Here is an 18,935-nt window from a genome sequence, read left to right on the forward strand (position 1 = left end):
TGCCCCCGCAGGGTACTGCATACCTTATCTGATCCTGGAAGCTGATCGTCAGACATCATCAATGACAGTGCATATGTGGAAGCTAAACCTATGCGTAAATATAGCAAAAAGTCACATAAATATATATTTATGGAACCTCGGTTCACGAACGTCTCTGAACACGTACAAATCGGGTTACGACCAAAATGTTCGTCTAACTTTTGCATCTGTTCACAACCACACATTTGGTATACGAACAAGCCAGTTTCCCTTTCGGTTTGTGCGCGCCGATGATTTCTACACGTGTTCAGTCTCTCCCTGTGCATTCCCTGTGCAGCAAGCAAGAGAGAGAGTGCAAGAGAGCGAGAAAGAGACAGCACGCGAGCAAGAGATAGAGAGAGAGACAGACAGACACACTGGCGCGAGAGAGAGACACACACACACACACGCACACACACGAGAGAGACACACACACACACACACACACACAAGAGAGAGAGCGAGCGAGAGAGAGGGCTGGCTGCATAAGATTAAAGAATGCACCAGGCTTGTTTTTAAAGAGACTGATTCAAGCATTGTTTTAACCTCGTTGTATTTAATGAAGACTTATTTCTATTGGATTTTAACCTCCACTTCACTTCTGTTTACAGCAATCAGTTCGTAGTGTGCATTGTTGCAATGTTACTTTTTTTGGTTGTTTATTAAATTACGGATTTTGCAAATGTTCATGTTTTTCCCTGTGCTTAAAACTCATTAAAAAAAAGCGTTTACAGCGATCGGTTCGTAAGGCTATAGCGTGAATTCTTGCAATGTTACTTTTGTCTGTTCAAGGTTTTCTCAGTGTTATTCAATGTTTTTACATTTAGTTTACTATTATGCTGTGCATTCTATGGTATAATTAACTATATTTGTGCTTAAAAATCTTAAAAATATATATATATTTACATAAGTTCATACAGTCTGGAACGGATTAATTGTATTTACATACAATCCTATGGGGGAAATTACGACCAAATCGGGTTACGACCAGAGTTTTGGAATGAATTACGGTCGTGACCCGAGGTTCCACTGTATACTGCATACAGTATATATACTAGGGGGCTTCCCTCGCCCACCTCCGGGTTTGGTTTACCGGATATATAATTTAAAGAGATTGTTAGTTTCATTGGAATTGTTACATGTGAATTATTTTCACTTTTACTTTAAAACTTTTGTAAAAACAATACTTGTCCTTTATTTCCGGCCCGTTTCCAGTGGTTAAATATCTTTCTCACAGGATGTATAACACTGCTCGCTTTGTGAAGGGGGTGGAGCTGAACGCACGCTAAGGAGAAGCGGTCAGATCATCTGCTGCTGGCGAGCTGTGTGTTTTGCTTGTCGCTTGTCATTGTTTTAAGAGCTGGGAGCAAGTTAAAGTGTCTCTCGCGGGACTTCAAATTGTCTTCCGAGAAGATCACGTCTCGTCTCCCTAGTCTCCCCCCCAAAGATTTTTTTTATAATAGAAATATATATTTAAAGCATACTGTATTTCATTGCAATTTACTAATTATTATTTTTATTTACAGCATACTACAAAAATATGGCTGCACAGTAGTTGGCAATGCTGCTTTACAGCTGCAGAAGACTTTGGTCTTCCTTTTTATGTAGCATTTACACATTTTTTCTTTGTCTTTGTGACTTTTTTCTAGGCACTCCAGTTTTCCTTCACATCCCAAAGAAATGTAGACTATGTTTATTATCAATTCTTATCTGCAAGGCTCAAACTACCATCAATTAACTTGGTGTTGTCTCTCCAACCTTGCAATGGACAAAAAGCTTCAGGAAATGGATGGGTGGATGGATATTTTAACAGAGATGGGAAGTGAACCTCATTTAAAAGGGATGCACTGATGTCAACAATCTTTCACTGAAGAGTGGGAGCATCTTTCAGATCTACTAGAGTCTGTCTTACTTTCAGATGCCTATGTAAACTGTTTCTTTACTCAGTAAAATGGCTGAAAGCTTATGCAGGCCACATATAACCTAAGCAAGATGAATTATATCTCACAGGTCATCTGGAAATACATTTTATGTTAGTCTGGCTGACATTATGCTACATTAATTGGGACTATCATGAAATTAATCTCTGCATTATTCTTCACCTGGCACCTGATCTTAGACCAAGAGGATGGGTTTCCAAGGTTGTTGTTTCATTCCATTTGGTCGTTGTATTTGTGAAGTGAGACTGGTGCTCATACTGTTGGTGTTAATTTTAGTCAGTTCATTGTGACTATGGCTAACCAACAAGTGGATATCCAGGTGCAAGCCTGGCTGTTTGGATACCTAAAGGTTGCATCCTTGCTCTTTGTACTGACTACACATGGCCACAACAGTTTAAGTAAAGATGGAATCAGAAAATGAATCAATCATAATATAAAGCCAAGCTTATAACTGGGAGAACAAGAATCAAATAAGCAAAGGACAGAACGTGCAAAAAATCGTAGATCAACAAACATTATGTGAGAGAGTCAATAATCAAAATAGATCATACAACCTAAGCCAAAATACAAAGTCAAAGAAAAGGGAAAGAATTTGTAGCCAGAGATTTCTTTAACAGTAATACCTCTAGGTTTTTTTCTTTATTTTATCCACAAACTTGGGCAACTAGGAGGTGCATTGTGCTGATCTTTATACCATTGTGGTAATGACATGTTGCACATTTCCACTCATCTTGCCTAGCAACAGCCTGGCAACCTTGTACAACAGCCATCACAAAATGGTGGTGTCAATACTGAAAACAAAATGGCGTATTCCATAAACAACTCCTTCAAAAACACTCTAAAAAAATAAAAATAAATAAACAGTTCTGACTACACCTGCTGGCAGAAGCTTTGAGTGGAACTGAAATCAGGAGATGCTGCTAAATGGTGCTATATTGATTAAATATATTATTATTATTTAATCAAAAATGTAGAAAAATGAAGAATTAAACAAACAGTGCTCAGGAAGTGTAAAAAGAACCATAGTCATGGAACACATGACCAAAGCCAAATTGTAAATTTAAACTTGTTGCCAAAAATCACTGCAAAAATATTAAAAACTAGGAATTTAATAGCAACACAGAATGAAAAGAAAGGTCTTTTGGGATGTTCCAATACCTGGGACAATCAGAAAGTGCACGGCTTGACGTTTACACCTTCCATCCAGTGATGTCACACACTGGCCACTTCCAGTTGGTCTCATCTTGCAATAGCATAGCTGCAGTCCACAAGTAACCTTCAAAATAGAAGCATTCATAAGAAAAACAACATGGTGTTACCAGAGAACAATTTTAATTTTCAACCTTTCAACCTCTGAAAATGTATCAAATACAAAAGCACATGTAACCACAAGATTACTGGAGCTCTAAAACCCCTAAAATAAAGTCTCAATAATATTTGGAGTCCACATGTAAATTATGAAAATCAAAAGTAAAAGCAGATTTGACCATTAAATTCATTGGCCTCCGAAACCGCCAAATCAATATCTCCATTATTTTTTGCTGCCAAATAAAGGCAGTAAAAAAATATAAAACAAAGTTTAGACCGTGACACCATTTGCAGATAATACTGTCCTCTTGGCTGTGGCCTTCAGTTCTCAACTGATACGATAGAAATGATAATTAGCACCTCTAAATCTGTGGTCCTCTCCTGGTAAAGAGTGGCATCCTTACATATCTGAAGTGAATTTCAAGTATTTCAGGGTCTTTCAAATGAGTAAGAGTAAAAGTCATTGTGAGGTTGACCAACGAATCATTACATCCACAGCAGTTTCATCAGTATTGTATTACGGCATGATGGTTAGAAGGAAGCTGAGGGATGAACAAAAGTATAGCATATATATAAGCTGCTATATCTATTCCAGAGTATCCCTATGTACATCAACAAATCATTCTGTAAAAAGGGCACTCAGTCCAAATAATTAAAGAATTAGGATTAAGAGAAAAAACAGAATCAATGGGCAAAGCAATCAAAACTGTCAAAAAGTCAAAATGTACAGGAACATCAAGGTCAAATCATAAGCCAAAAATGACAGTCAAAGAGCAGAGCTTATCTTTAAAATACCAGTAATCAAAGTTTAAAGTAAACAGTATGCTAAGCTTGGTCCAATCTTGGATACATGTGACTATTTTAGGGTGATTTTAACCCGCATGTCAATGAAATGTCATGGCCCAGGTGCTTAATGGGAAATTCCCATAGAAACAGATGATGCAAATAGACAAATAGAGATTCCATCCCTAAAACAAAATGGCTTCATATAAAAAAGGTATGGGAGACCTGGGGACCTGGGTTAGCTTCCCAGGTCCTCCCTGCGTGGAGTTTGCATGTTCTCCCCGTGTCTGCGTGGGTTTCCTCCGGGCACTCCGGTTTCCTCCCACAGTCCAAAGACATGCTGGTTAGGTGGATTGGTGATTCTAAATTGGCCCTAGTGTGTGCTTGGTGTGTGGGTGTGTTTGTGTGTGTCCTGCGGTGGGTTGGCACCCTGCCCGGGATTGGTTCCTGCCTTGTGCCCTGTGTTGGCTGGGATTGGCTCCAGCAGACCCCCGTGACCCTGTGTTCGGATTCAGCGGGTTGGAAAATGGATGGATGGATGGACAAAAAAGGTAACAAAAATATGAAACTTCTAAACCATAGCTCTGAACAAATTCTGATTGTAGAATTGAATTTCTTGGGTGTTAAAAACCCCAAAACAATGCCAAGATTAATATTTCTGCTTTAGGGACCACCAACCCAACCCCCCAAAAATATAAAAAGAAGCTCCAATTGTAAAAGACAACTATAACATATTCTTTAAGAGATTAGACTCAATTATAATATTATTCATCTAGAATTCGAAAAGGCCATGGATTTATAAGGTGACTCTACAAATGTTTAAAGCAGAAGGTGGAATGGCAATAAATAACTTTCAGTTTTACTTCTGGGCAGCAAATATATGCACAGGAAATGCTTGGAAATTGGCAGAAATGTATTAATTCAGCGTGGCCTGGCTTGCAATAGAAAAGAAATCCTGTCCTAAATCTTCTTTGTACTCCTTACTCTGTGCTCCAAACAATACTAACTATTGTCAATTTACCAGTAATCCAGTGGTTGCACAATTAACTTAAAATATGAAACCAACACAGTTGGACAATTATGCTCCAAATGTAACTTTCCAGCTACTCACTTTTTTCCTTCTATACAAATCAGAAATTTTGTTAAAAGAATCTTACCCAGTTTTCCACACCTCGACCTTATATAACCCAGTGACTATACTGGGTAGTCTTGATGAGGACTCCGACAGCATTTCATCAACACAGTATGTCCTCTGTATCCATGGGGATTGGTTCCAGGACCACCCATGGATACCAAAATCCACACATGCTCAAGTCTACTACAGTATATATGAAATGGTGAAGTATTTGCATATGCACATCCTCCTGATTACTTTAAATTATCTCTAGATTACTTATAAAACCTAATACAATCTAAATACTATGCAAATACATGTAATACTGTATTGTTCAGACCAGCGTTTTCCAACCTCGGTCTTGGGGACCCCCTGTGGCTGCAGGTTTTTGTTCCAACCAGCTTCTGTTTTTAATTGGACTCCTGGGCTAATTAAGTGATGTGTTATTTCCCAAGTTCTGTGTTTTGGGAACAAAACAGAAATTAGAAAAGTTTGGTGAAAAAAAAAATATATATATATACATATACATACATAAACAGTATATATATATATATATATATATATATATATATATATTAAAATGTACCAAGCAGTTATATGGGAATAATGTATTTTTTTTTTTGTTTTTAACAATATTTTCATCTTGATTTTCATTCTACTTTTCTTGGTGTTCTAATTGTTTAATTAATCCATTATTTACTAATTAGTGGGTCTGATGCTAAAGTAGTTGCAGCCTTTGATTATTCGGTGTTGTCTGCTCTGCTCATTTTTAATTGTCATTAATAAGATATAACGAAGGGGAAAAACTGCACAGAGAAAGGGCAAAATATAATGAAATTAACAAAACAGAGTTAAGCATTTAAATCTATAGCAAAAGCAGAAATATTTCTAAATGTCTTATAAATGTAATAATCATGCTGCTGTGCTTTTCTGAATATAGAATAAAAGAAAAATAATACCAGCTAATTAAATGAGATCAGTGTTATCAGGTGTTGTCACTGATTAGGAATCTGGTTTGAACAAAAACCTGCAGTTACAGGGGGGGCCACAGGACCGAGTTTGGGAAACACTGGTTTAGGGAATGATGACTTTGGGAAGCAACATGCCACTTTTCAAAAGATCTAAGACTTTTATTTTCTTGTTGAGAGATAGCACTTTATGTTCCCTCTTAGCATTTGAGGGATAGCATTGATCACTTAATTGCTTTTTAGAGCCATTTTTTTCACAGAAACAATTGGTTCCCACAATGTGAAGTGTAAAGATGGAAACCATATCCCACCTTGGCAATTGGTAGTGCTCAGAAGCCAAAGCAGGGCAGGTGAGCTAGAGACCACTTTTATTTTATAAAGGTAGAGAATGACAGAGAATGGGGTTGATTGATCTACATGGGTGCTTCGTATGAGCATAGCTAGCTAACTGAAGAACAGTGTGATGGCTCAGCAAATGGGTGTATAGGAGGTTAAGTTTACTCCTATGAGCTATTTTATTCATCTTCTATGGCTGGAGGCTACAGCAGGGTATGCCTACAGATCACTTCATTTGCATGGTTTTAGAGTAGTGCTTGGTACACAACAAATTCATGTTTTTCTTTTTAGAACTTTCTGAATTTTTAAAAAAATATTTTTCCTTCATGGTTGGTTGAATTTGTGGATGCAGAACCCACAATTATGCAGTACTAACAGTATATAAAATATTTCACAGAATCTACCCTTCAAAGATCCTAGGGAACAGTGGTAAAGAGATCTTTCAATCGGCATCTCAGAAGTGGAACTCAGCCATACATAGAATACACTCTAGTTCTATATGCACCAAGATTTCCATAATTCAATTAACAGCCTGTGGTGTAGCGGGTCCACAGCTCAAGTCAAAAAGGCCACTTTTTAAATAAATAGTCTCCGCACTTGTGGCTTAGAGAGGGGGCGTGGTAGTGTGGCTGGAGCAGGTTCCCGGGTGAATTCATGATTAGTTTTGATTTTGTTGCTGTTTTTTAATAAAAGCACTGTGCACTTTTTTGCACCATCCCCTTGCTTTGTTGTGCCTCACTGTCCAGCTCATCGATGACATTACCGACAGTGTCGGGTTCAGAGCTCCCAGAAACAAGATGGGAGCATGGAGCAGAACCTGCATCGTCACACAGTCTTTCATCTATTACATTTATCTCATTTAAAACTAGCTGAAATGTACCCAGGACAAACTCCAACCTGTGAGCGCTGCCATCTAGCTTCAGTTTCACTGGCTATATATTCTGGGGATGCACTAGATTAATGGCGAGGGAGACATTTTATTCGCAGCTTCACTCGGTGGTTGATGGGTGCCCACGAGGTGACACTTCTCTGGTCATGGGTGACTTCAATGCATCCACTGGCACTGACAGGGCTGGCTATGAGGATTGTCTCGGTTCCCATGGGTCTGGGGACCGTGGTGAAAGTGGCTCCATGTTCCTTGACTTTGCAAAATGTCAGGGGATGCAAATCGCTAGATCCTGGTTCCAACATCCAGAACTGCAACGTTGGACTTGGTACTCCAATACAGGTGGTGCGGTGAAGGAGATCGATCACATTTTCGTGGGCAGACGCTGGAGGCTCTTGCAAAACTGCAGGGTCTACAGAAGTGCCCAGTTTGTGAATTCTGACCACAGACTTGTTGTTGTTGCTGTTCTTAGGATCCAGCTTAGGTCCAGTAGGTTACCACCTACTAGGAAAATGAGCCTGGATTTGGCCAGACTCCAAGATCAGGCTGTTTCTAATGAGTTTGCATGCAGTTTGTGTGAGGAGCTTGCAGATTTGGGTACAACTGCTGATCCTAAGGTGATGTGGGAGACCTTCTGTGACAAGACCCTGAAGGTTGCTGAGGGTTGTGTTGGTGTTACCGGTGTTTCCAGAAGGAGGTGTTTCATCTCGTAGGGCACCCTGGATATCATCAAGAGGAGTCACAGCGCATGGCTCAATGGCAACTCTGGTCTGTACCGGGAACTGAGAAGGACGGCTGTGAGGGCTCTGAGGGCAGATAAGGTGGCGTTTGTTAGAGGAATCTGTGAGCAAGTGACACACCATCTGTGGTCTAGCAACCCATGTCCTGCTTGCTTATGTAAAGCACTTTGAGCTACTTTTTGTATGAAAATGTGCTATATAAATAAATGTTGTTGTTGTTGTTGAAGCATTACGCACATCCAAATCTGTTCCTTGGAGAGTCGCATTCAGGGCGGCTGATGGAATGGTCCTTACGGATGACACTGCAGTTGTGACCCACTGGGCTGGCTACTTTGAGCAGTTGTTCAAAGCTGATCCTCCAGCTAGGACGTTGGATATCTCTGGGTCCACGGTCCTTGAGGCTGATCCTCCAATTAGCTGTGAACCACCCAATCTCACTGAGATTGCACAGATGGTGAACCAGCTGAGGGGAGGAAAGGCTGCAAGGAGCTGTGGTATCCGGGATGAACTTCTCTAGGCTGGTGATAAGGCTGTCCTCCTGGCATTGCAAGCAATCTTTGCTTACATTTGGGAGACTGGCATCATCCCAACTGACTGGAAAATGGGTCTTGTCGTCCTTATCTGGAAAGGCAAAGGGTGACTGCCTAGATTGCAGCAACTACAGGGGGATAACACTGCTCTCAGTGCCGGGTAAGGTCCTTGCTAGGGTCGTCCTCAATAGGATCTGTGATCACTTGCTCACCTACCAGCAACCGGAACAGTCTGGTTTTACGCCTAAGAAGTCTACCATCGACCACATCCTGGCACTGAGGGTTCTCAAGGAGCGCAAACACGAATATCGGCAGAGTTTCTTTGCAGCCTTTGTTGATTTTCGCAAAGCATTTGACTGAGTTGATTGAGCTGCCCTGTGGGACATCCTGATGGTTCGCGGGATCCCCTCGAGGTTGCTGGATATCATGGCCAGCCTGTACACTGGTACTGTGAGTGCTGTGCAGAGTGGAGGCAGGACCTCTGTGTTTTTCCCAGTTGATTCTGGGGTTTGTCAGAGGTGTGTTCTTGCTCCTACTCTGTTCAATGCTTGTATGGACTGGGTGTTGGGCAAGGTCGTGGGGTCCAGCGGCTGTGGGGCATTTGTTGCTGAAGAAAGATTAACGGATCTTGACTTTGCTGATGATGTTGTGATCTTCGTGGAGTCAATGGAGGCTCTGATCGGGGCGCTCAAGAGACTGAGTGAGGAGTTTGAGAGTATGGGCTTGCGAGTGTCATGGATAAAAACCAAGATCCAGGCCTTTAATGACCTCTTGGGCACAGCCATCAGCAGTGTGTCTGTTTGCGGAGAGAGTGTCAACCTTATTGAGAGGTTTACTTACCTAGGCAGTGACATTCATGTCTCTGGTGACTCTTCCCATGAATTCAGTAGATGGATTGGGAGAGCATGGGGGATCATGAGGTCAGTGGAAAGGGGTGTGTGGCGATCCCGATGTGTATGCAAAAGGACAAAGGTCCAAGTCTTTAGAGTCCTGGTGCTTCCTGTCTTGCTATATAGTTGCGAGACATGGACACTATCCAGTGACCTGAGATGAAGACTGGACTCCTTTGGTACTGTCTCTTCGGAGAATCCTTAGGTACCGTTGGTTTGACTTTGTGTCGAATAAGTGGTTGCTCATGGAGTCCCGAATGAGGCACATTACCTGCATTGTGAGGGAGCGTCAGCTACGGCACTATGGCCATGTGGTGCGTTTCCCCGAGGGTGATCTGGCTCATAAGATCCTCATTGTTGGGGACCCGAGTGGCTGGACCAGGCCAAGGGGTCACCCACGTAACACCTGGCTGCAACAAATAGAGGGTCATTTCCGGAGGGTGGGACTGGACCGCGTGTCTGCCTGGGGGGTTGCAAACCGGGATCCCAAGTTGTTTCGTCGTGTAGTGGGTGTGGCAATGCACTATACCAGTGCATGCTCCCCAAATTGACTTGACTTGACTAGATTGATATAATTTTGGACAATAATCTTTACAATCTTCTCAGACAGTCTTGATATCACAATCATTGTTAATCCATTAATGGCAATATTTGGTGCACTCCTAGATGGAGTTAAAGTGCATAGAGAAACTGATTGTAATAGCCAATGCCACACTACTAATGTGCACACTGGAAGAATCCCAACCCACCCTCTACCCTCTAACTCAGTAATTAAGTGATATTCTGTATTATTTCAAATCAGAAAAAAAAATTTTTACAGAATTTCTCCATACCTTTTTTTACATTTCAAGAATTGATTAATATTATTTTAGAGTACAATCTCATGTTATTAATTGTATCATAATTTTAAAAAATTAGATTTTTTTTTCTCACATCTCTATTGTTTATTTCTTTCTCATGGGTGGGTGGGGGTATGAATCTTGTTTTGCTTTTTTCCCATTGTATTTCTATTTTTCTTTTGTTTTCTCGGTATGGATTTTGAAGTAAATGGTTGTATATGTTATTTTATTATTGTAATAAATATTTTGTAATGCATTGCTTTTTGAAAATAAAATATTTAAAAAGAAAAAGAAAGAAGTCAAGTCCATGGACAAAGCTTTCGCCTTTCTAGTCAGTTTACATCCCTATCCTCACCTATGGACTGCTTAGCAATACTGTAGGAAGTAGTTTGTGAAATGCTGTGTGATTCATGGCTCAATCTGAGTGAAGAGTCAGTACAAACAGGAAGAAAAGACAGGAAGAAGCTGCGTGTTGTGCTGAGTTTGCTTGACAGCAGTGGCGTTAGTGAGTGAGTGAGATAGTGAATAAGAGGGAGAGAGAGAGAAGCTATATTTCTATCTGTGCAAAACAGGAGAATACATGCAATCAAATCTATCTGAGGAACAAAGTGTTAACATATATTTTAAAGGATAAAAGCTGAATCTATGTTAAAGATATCAACTATTATATTAATTACAAGTTATTACAAATAATCAATGATGCACTTGTTATTTGTTAAAAAAATAGATTTCATCTGAAATGTATATGCAAATGCATCATACCAATAAACTATTGAACACAGCAGAATTTTTAGTTATATTGTGATATGGATTTTTAGCCATACCACCCACTGGTAACTGGAGAAACTTTGAACACAGCTTGATAGGAACCAGTAGAGGATATATGGGTATGTATTTAAGATGTATTTAGGAGGAGTATGAGCCACGGTCCACTTGGGCAAGTCACAGTGAGACCTGAAACATGTTGGAGGGATTATATCTCACAACTGTTCTTGAACATCTGGAAATTTCGCTCAGTTACACCAGAAATACTGGATACCTCAAGCAAACTCAGCTATCAGAAAAATAATTTCAAAGTGCACAACGTGCAGAAGATACAATGCAAAAGTAGGTGAGCAAAAAATAGCAGATTTGCCAGAAGATCGCCTAGCACCCAATCAACCACCATTCACTAATGTAGGAGTCGATTATTTTGGCCCCTTTTTAGTCAAAATAGGACGAAGTCTAGTCAAGAGGTATGGAGTAATCTTCACTTGTTTAACAACCAGAGCTGTGCAAATAGAAATTGCACAAAGCCTAGACACTGATTCTTGTATCCAAGCCATATTCCGATTTACGAGTAGAAGAGGACAAGTTAAAATCATGCGCTCAGACAATGGAACAAATTTCGTTGGAGCAGAAAGAGAGTTACGAGAAGCTATTAAAAACTTAGAACACAAAAAAATCGCCAATGCTATGATGCAGGAAGAAATCAAATAGATATTCAATCCACCATCAGCCTCCCATCAAGGTGGAGTATGGGAAAGACAAATCAGGAAAATATCACTGAGGAATGAGTGACACAGTCTGTCTAGCTATGCTTCTTCCTCCTGTGTCCCTCACCAGAATAAGAGGAGTGAAAGTGAGGTGAAGGGAAGTCTTAGAGCAATATTTCCCAACCTTTCTTCTGTGTTGGCACAATTTTTGTAACCAAAAACATCCCAAGGCCCGCCATTATTTTACTAACCACAAATACATTATATTTCAAACACTTGAACAACTATTCGAAGGGGCAGGACTACTGGCAAACCTACTTGGGTAAAAATGCACCTCCAAGATCAGCATTCGCAGACACTGCACTTAGTGAGCACTTTGGTGGCATCTCTCACCTGCTTCATCTCTTCCCTCCGTGCCTCAGAGGCAACTCTTATGCCTGATGACCACACACACAGATGGACTCCATCAGCCAGGAGACCCCTCCAAAGTGCTCTAAGTGCTATGTCTGCAATACAGTGATCGCAGAGCTGCTTTTATGCCAGCCTCTCCACGAAGTTCTCAACCACCTGCGGAGTGTGCTACACTATTACTTCCACAGAACACCTGGGTAGCTCTCACAGCACACCACTGTGCCACAGCACACTGGGTGAAAAACACTGCAAAAGTGTCACATACAGGTATTGTGATAGCTGTTCATCATTGTTGCAGTCATAGCATATTTCAAATTTCCTCCAGTTAATACTTGGAAGTTTCCTAAGCAAACAATCTATTCTCTGTGAAATCAATGTGATCCTTTTTCTTTTAAATGTTATGTAGTAACAAACATTTTTAACCATTGTTTTATATTTTATTACATTTTATGCTCTGTACATGTTCTCAACTTTCCTTGCAATATGATAAAACAGGAATGGTTGCAAGAAAGGGTTAAAAATTAAGTATACAATAAAAGCAAATGATGAGCAATAAAACAATAAAATGTCATTTAAAAGCTAATCTGAAAAATATTTTAAAATACATTCTAAAATAGATACCCTACTCATCTTAGATTTGGGAGATAATTCCGCTGCAGCAAGGCCCACATATAAAAGATTTATCGCCTTAAGTAAAGCCAGAAAACCCTGAGGGGATGTTCTCTTTTAACTTTATGGTTATAAAAACTCTGCAAATCTGTGAAGAGCTTTAAAGTGAGAAGAAACTATTTGACATAATTTATAAAGACAAAAGAAGGCAAGAATGGGAATGATATGCATTATTTTGCTAATCTTTATTAAAAAAGCTTGTTTCTGCAGATTTCTTAATAACTTGAAGAAGATGACACATGGCTGATCGGTTTATGCAAGGATGCAATGAGATGCAGTAATTCAGACTAGAAAAGATAAATGTTTGAATTAACTTTATTCGATTCTCCTTAGGCTAGGAATTGTCATATTTTAACCATGTTTCTCGACTACACATACTGTAACATGAATGGACTCACTTTCTAACACAAACCTCAAAGCTTAGGCTAGGATGAAAACTACCCCCGGGATTTTAGAGGATGATTCAGACAGTTCTAAAAGTTAATTTACTTGGTTACCTACTTTGGCATAATTAATTCTGATTTTTCATTATTTAACTGTTGAATTTTCAGGATATACAAAAATTGAGATCTTTTATACCATTATGTGAAGTACATAACTCATTAGATTATTTTGGTTTACAGGGTAGGAAGGGTGTTGCTGCCCAGTTTAACACTACTGGTTTCAAAATGAACTCCTTTGAAGCCTTAGAGCATATATTTAGATATATGATTGCATTTGTCTGCATATTTTTAAATGTATTTTTAGAGGACATGCAGGTGGTGGGCGTAACAGAGCAAGATGCAGAAGACAGAAAGATATGGAAAAAGATGATCCGCTGTGGCAACCACTAATGGGAGCAACTGGAAAGAAGAAGCAGAAGAGGGCATGCTTAGTTTGGAAACCTACACATTCAAGAGCCACACTTTTGAATTTAAATTAAATTGAATTTAATTTAAAATGGCATGGACCTTAAATTTTTTTAAAAAGTAAATAAAATTACAAAAGACACACATTCTTTACAATTAAAATAACTATTATAAGACTAATATCAAAGGACAGCACAACATTGAGAATGGTGTAAGTAACAGGATGGACCAAGGACATATTTTCCAAAAGTGAAAAATTCAATAAGATGGGTAAATTCAACAGCAGAACAATCTGAAGGATGGTCAATATGAATGTAAAAATCAACAAACTTAAATTCTGGAATTTCCTCATTGAAGGTGCTGGTGGAAGGTACTTGGCACAGTTTTGCTTGGTAAGCTCATTTCAGTGTGTTGCTACAGTGACCCTCACCAGGAAGAGGTTGAATGTTTATGAAGATGTTCTTACTGACCTTTCATAGTAATCTTCCCCCAACCACCATTGCCAAAAAGTCTTCAAGAATTGCATAGTTAATATTCAGTTGACTATACAATGCAGCATACACAAATGTTGACTGAGCATCTGATTTTGACTGTTAGGAGAAATGTAAGCTGTAATTTGAAACATTTTGCACAAAAACCAACAAAGAAACACTTTATTTGTTTGTTAACATTTTTATAATGCTGCTCTTTAGCTAGCATCATCACAAGAGCCCTATAAAAGTTCAGAGGTTTGGTACTCTTGTCCGCATTGCCATGCACATGCACAAAGGGGACAGTTTAAGGTCTCTGGTGGGGGTCCTTTTCCACCACTCCACGGGATGGCACTCTTTTCCTCATTCTTCAGATGTCAGTGATGGAAAAGCTGTCAATCTTCATTTTTCCCGACGGTCTGGACCCACCTCTTCCAGCCAGAAACCAGAAACCGCCATCATTGATCAGTCAGAACCGGACTCCTGTCTGAAAAGACACTGTTTAATCCAAATATTATTATGCATATTTTTCTACAGCTGGAAAGGGATATGTGAGATACACAATTAGAAAACCCAGATGAAGGGATGAAACAAGTATACAATTTAAAGTTTAATTTATCCACTAAGCCTTTCTCTATAGAAGGTTTCCTATACAAGGCAATATAATTTGGAAACTTGTTTCTTTTACATTAAATGGCATAGATGTCCTTTGTCTAAAAGCTTCACATTGTTCTTATGGCTGTCAGAAATTCCTTGCTAGTATTTCATTACCTGTCATAATCCAAAGACAAGCCAGTAGACTGGCTGTCAATTTTAACCTGACTCAGTTTGTGTGACTGAGTTTATAAGTGTATCTGGGATGGCACATACAGTATGTCACATCCGAGACTACCTGCCTTGTGTCCATTGTTGCCAAGGTGATATCCAGCATCCCAAAAATACTCAGTTGAAAACATTTTAATGTAAGTATAATGAATTGTGTGAAATGATAAAAACAAGACGACAACAAAATATTAAGTGGATGTACAATATTTGGGAAAATATATAGTCACCTCATTTTCTGGTTATTACAGTATAAGCACTTTGGTTTCAAAGTAAAACCAACTATTTGATAAAAAGAGGATGTTAAATTAATATGCTGATCCGAAGTTGGCAAGGTCAAGTTGGCCTGGCACCAGCATGATCCACTGAGAGAAAATTGAGGGAGAACAACCTGGACATGTTGAATGATCTTTCAGGTGGTTTGTTTTTTCTGGGAATTCTCCAGGAGGAGCAGCTGGAGGAAGCTACTTCACATATAGTAGCCTGGTAAACACACTTCAATGTGTTGCCACAGTGACCCTAACCAGGAAAAGATTAATATATATGATGACGATTTTACACACCTTTTGTAGTAATCTTCCCTGCAGGACATCCGCACCCCCGGCTCTTTATATCCTCCGGGGGACCTCCTTACAAAAGCTCTAATTACCTTCCTCTGAACCGCAAGACCTCCTATTAATGACAGTCCTCCTATTTAGATCCACTTTCCTTTCCCCAATGGTTTCTGCTATATGCAATCTGTAAATGCTTTGGTCTGCCAGCCACTGTTGTATTATGTAAATTGTTGTATAAAACAGAGCAAAAGTCTTGCAATCTAGATGTGTCCAGGTAAACGCATACTCATGAGGATTTTTACAAAACAAATTTGGAAAAGGTCATTGCAATGGCATACTAATTAGTGCTACTGCCTCATAGCTTCAGTGTATTCAATTCCAATTTCTGTATATTTGTTACTAGGGATCATAGGAGTTTCCTCTACTTCAACTTATACACTTTCAGGTTGGCCATTTGGCAACCACTTTTTAGCCTAGTATGACTGGCATTGATTGTGAATCTGTGCCCTTCAATGAAGAAATGGCCCGTACAGTGCTGGTTTTAACTTTGTAGTTGATGCTGCTGGCATAACCCCCTGGATTCCATAACCCTGGTTTGAAAAAGGGGTTGGTGAATGCTGACATTGTATGAAGTACCAACCTGCCTCAATCAAAAATAATTCTATTAATTTGATTGTTGACTCAAAATTAAATTATGTGTGAGAAGGTGATTTCATTGCTATTTTTAGTTTTTTTGGATAAAAAAAAGAGTTTAGGATTAGGAAGAAGGTGGCAGTCTTGTGCTGATAATACCAAGGAGTAATCATCCAGTAGTTCACTCCTTTTCAACTATTTAACAAGAGCTCCACTAATCCACTTTTCAGTTCTCTGAACCTTGTAATTCAGTTTTGTACTTGTAAGAAAGAGTTTTATTTCACCAAAGAAGTATGCAGTGCAAGGCATTAACCAGTCCTGGATGGGGTGCCAGTCTATCACAACGTGCATTCATTTATAACAGGCTAATTTTGAAATCTGAATATCTTTGGAACACAAGAGAAAAACCTGGAGAAAAACACACAAACCAGATACAGCCAGTGACCAGCTGCCAGAGTCCGAAGGCTGTGTAGAACAGCAGTGCTTTAGTATTGTGCAACTCCAGAGTAAATGCTGAAAAATGGAAAGGTCTGCTCTGCTAATATGCAATGACTAAAAAAAAATATATAATTTTATAAATGGCGGTGCAGCCAGCAGTGGCTTTCACTGCTGACTCATGGATCCAGCCTCTGGGGTTTTGTGCTGTGCTGTCTGCGAGGCGTTTTTACATTTTCCCTCATGTCCACATGGGTTTTTCACCAGTTATTCTGCTTTTTTTTTCCCACATCCGAAGATAGTACTGGTAGGTTAAATGGCAGTTCTACATTGGCTCCTTTTGTGTGTGTGTGTGTGAGAACTGCCATGCAATAGATTGCCATCCATCCAGGGTAGGCTCCTGCTTTCCTCCCAAAGCTACTGCCAAGGCTCCTCTCGCCACCCACTACACTCTTAAAGTTAATTGTCCTTTACGGGTTGTGCGGTTCCATCCATCCATTTTCCAACCCGCTGAATATGAACACAGGGTCACGGGGGTCTGCTGGAGCCAATCCCAGCCAACACAGGGCACAAGGCAGGAACCAATCCCTGGGCAGGGTGCCAACCCACCACATACACACCCACACACCAATTTAGAAACACCAATCCACCTAACCTGCATGTCTTTTGGACTGTGAGAGGAAACCGGAGTGCCTGGAGGAAATCCATGCAGACACGGGGAGAACATGCAAACTTCACGCAGGGAGGACCCGGGAATCGAACCCAGGTCCCCAGGTCTCCCAACTGCAAGGCAGCAGCGCTACCCACTGCGCCACCGTGCCGCCCCTGTGTGGTTCCTCACTGAACCATTAATTCACAAAGAACCATTTCATTCTATGAAGGGATCTTTGCATAGGAAATTACTTCTTTGGGCTTTGATAGGTACACAAAACTGAAATCTTTAATGCATAGTGGGCTATCTAGCAGGATATTAACAGATCAAGAAAACCAAAACTTAGTGTTTCTATTACAGCATATGCAGCAGGAGGAGGAGGAGAGGTTGGGAGCATGCATGTATAGCACGTTGCTGCACCCACCACACAACAAACCACCTGGATTGGGACCCAAGTGCAGTGGGTGACACCTCAGCACCACATTGGAACAGTGTGAGGTTTTTTTACAGTGGCTGGAGTGCCAATCCTGTAAGTTGGAGGACCTGCTTGCAGGGCAGGATAGGCAGCAGGAGTTCTTTTAAAATCAGAAACCCATTGGTATTTCACATATCTCTTATAATCTATTCATGGATGTTTATGGAACCTGTTACATATCTAAATGTATGAAGGTTCTTTCTGTAACCTCATAGTTCTTTTGGGAACCAAACATAGTCCCAAGATGGCATTTCAGGGGGTGCTAATAAAAGAAGGGCCTGCGTTGTAATTCACCAAACTTAAGTGAAGTGCACATGGTCTGACTTTATCATACTTCAGTCGGTGTCTTGCAGTGTGCCGTCATTTGTAGGTCATTTCTTAGTTAGTACTCCTGTTCTATGATATGAAAAGAATCAAGTACTTTCCTTGCAATTGTCACTTTCAAATGAGCCAGAGAAATGTGCACTCTAACAAGTTCCTTGCTGCAGGCTTAGTGGTCGTAAGGGTGAAGAAATGTTTTTAACAGAATGGAATTTGGATGTTGCAATGATCTATAGAGAAGGCTGAGGTCTGGTATTGATTGCTGTGCAAGTCATAATGGTGAAATGTCACTGATTTGGAGGTGTGACTGACCTTTTTGCCAGGGTTGGACAAGTCAGGCTGATTTGGATGCAGTACCTGTTGCTTATTGTCAGCCCACCTCTCCTGCTGGCGGTCCTGGTAGTAGCGCAGCAGTTTTAACTTTTTGGAGCAGCAATGCAGGTGTTATCAGTGGACTGTTGGGTGTGTCATTGCTTATAGTGGCACACCAGCACCCGATGTTTCACAGGGATCTCCAATCCCTCAGACCCCTTGATTGTCGTGTGTCACTTCCTCAGAGCTCTTGATGCTTCACGGGATACCCCACCTTCCAGATCGTCAGTCGAGTGTCTAAACTTCACAAGGGACACATTTCAAGATTATTGAAATTTATAAATCTAAATTGCTCAGTTTATATTTACATTTTATGCACAGGGTTAAAAGCTATTTTTTTTAGTTCAATTTGTTCACCAGAAGTACTATGGATCAATTTGTGGTTTAAAAATCAGTACTTTGATTTTTTCATCTTCAGATGTCATATGGCTGTTATAAGGGGTGTG

This window comes from Erpetoichthys calabaricus, chromosome 2 (assembly GCF_900747795.2).
Source record: "Erpetoichthys calabaricus chromosome 2, fErpCal1.3, whole genome shotgun sequence".
NCBI lineage: Eukaryota > Metazoa > Chordata > Cladistia > Polypteriformes > Polypteridae > Erpetoichthys > Erpetoichthys calabaricus.